General features: G+C 43.8%; 1 long non-coding RNA gene across 1 annotated transcript; it reads right to left on the reverse strand.

Annotated features, from left to right (window-relative positions):
* Window positions 1–522: 522 nt before the first annotated feature.
* LOC136287777 (uncharacterized) lies at window positions 523–1,953 on the reverse strand. The gene is made up of 2 exons (XR_010720319.1): window positions 1,815–1,953; window positions 523–1,203 (listed from the first exon to the last, which is right to left on the reverse strand). It is a non-coding gene; the product is annotated as an uncharacterized lncRNA (long non-coding RNA).
* Window positions 1,954–2,156: the final 203 nt, after the last annotated feature.

Here is a 2,156-nt window from a genome sequence, read left to right on the forward strand (position 1 = left end):
AGGACTCGGGAGAGCACCGTGGGGGCCCGCACCAAGATCCATCCTGCGCAGCGTGTCCCAGCGCCAGAGGGACTGAGACAGAGCAACCACCTCCAGGAAGGATTTCTTTTTTAATACTGTCATCTCTACAGAGCGGCACGAAGTTCTTGTCATCTGGTATTGTCGAATTCATTGTGCTGGGGAGTGCTTTGTCTGTTTAATAAACAGGGTTCTTTCCACATCTCTCGGAGGAGGTTGTTTTCTTCCCTGAACCGGCTGGGGGAGGGGAGGGGAGGGAGGGCCCCGTTAGGAGGTTTCCTCGCAAAAATCTGCCTTAAACTGCCTTTCTCTGTTTTCACAGCTTCCCCGGAGTCATGGCTAGAAGGCAGCCAACGTGAGATCTTATCTATTTCTACGCAAAGTGTTTCTATGTAAGTAAATAATGCTCCAGAATTTCAATTTAAGCTTAACATAGTTAAGCTCTGGTAACAGCAATCCCCCTGGCAGTGTTACCACCCGGGCTAAGTGCCCTCCCTGTGTCACACACCAGGCTGATACATCAGCACAGCTTCAGGCACCCAGGAACCCACCCAGTGGGAGCAGGCTCAAGATGGCCTTAGACGCTCTAGTTGACTCACGGATGCAGCTTTTTAGAGTATGAAAATGTCAAAGATCCTTTTCTACAGTGTGAGACCCAGCTGCTTTAAAGTTCCTGCCAACACAGGCACACAGAAGCTTGATACCTTAGCTGCATTCTACTTTCTGTCTAATTTACAGTGTGAATTTTTGGAGACTAAGGCGGTTATGGCAAATCATCATAGGCTTTTCAATGAACTGTCTGCAGGAATCCCTATCTGCTGCTGGAAAGTACAGAACAAGGCAAAAATTGAAAAAAAAAAAAAGTATAAATTTTTTTCTTTCCCTCATCCAGTATGTTCTTGTTATTGCCCATCCAAAGACCCAGAGTTCCCAGGCTTCCTATGCTCATCTTTCAGCCTTCCTGGAGAATGATGTTCAAAGAAGTGGACCAGAAATAGTTATGGCTTTCTCCATTGTACAGCATGTTTGCTCTTCATTTCACTCCTTCCTCTCCTCACCACATCAAAATGAAACCTCTTGGGATGTGGTGAGAAATCTTTCAAATATGGCAGAATCAAAGTTGTATTTTCCATTGCAGTGTCTCCGCTATGTGTAAATGTATACACTGAAAACCTCCTGAAAATCCTAAAAAAAAAAAAAAAAAGGAAAGATGCATTCAAAATAGCATCTAAAAAAATTAACCTGCTGATTTATGGGTGTATACAATTAATATGTGTATATATACCTGTTATTCTACTCCCATATTGTGTTATGCCCTTTTAATGTTTTCAGTCAGAGCAAGGAAGAAGAGACACATGTAAAGAAGAAAGAGTGAAAAACTTGGGAAAGAGGTAAAATCTCTATTTGCAAGCAAATTAATCTTTTTGATCACCTGAATATTTTAGTGTCTCTTTCAACATTTTTTAGAATTTCCCAGTCTTCAGAGACCACCTGTCCTCCCATAGTGGTGGTTACCTGAACTATCAGTGCCAGCTGAGCATCTGCTAGTGTTGCAGGAGCCTTCTTGTTAGAGGGTAGAAATGAGCTGAGACACAGACTTCTTGTTTATCACAGCATGAAAAGGGTCCTGGTTTATTCCTCTTCACAGCTCAGCCATACTGACTCCTACTATTCACTGACTCTGGCTGCAGCAAGCTCCTGCTCTAGGTTTCCCTTGCAGCCTCTGACTGCTGGTTATTTCCTGCTAAACTGTAACTGCATGTATTAGTTTGCAGACTCTGACTGCAGGCTTTTACCTGGCTAGATTATGGCTGCATGTTCCAACAACAGGCTTTAATTCCAGACCCAGACTGATCTCACAGCAGTGATTCCCTCTCCCTAGGATCCTTCTTCTTCTTCTTCACGATCGTCTCCTTCCCCCTTCTTCAAGATTCCTCCTCCTTGATAATTCCTCTCACTACCTAACCCACTCCCTTTTATCACACTTACCCTTATTGGATATAGCTGTGACTCATCAGGGGAGAGGTTGTATTGGGGAATTACAACAGCTGTTACTTACCAGGGGCAGGGTCACCTGTATTCCCTTCTCCTACATGCCAACCCTTGTTATTTTGGGAAATGCAGACTCAATGAGTTTA

This window comes from Chamaea fasciata, unplaced genomic scaffold (genome assembly GCF_029207755.1).
Source record: "Chamaea fasciata isolate MVZ Bird 193981 ecotype frontalis unplaced genomic scaffold, bChaFas1.0.hap1 SCAF_3, whole genome shotgun sequence".
Classification (NCBI taxonomy): domain Eukaryota; kingdom Metazoa; phylum Chordata; class Aves; order Passeriformes; family Sylviidae; genus Chamaea; species Chamaea fasciata.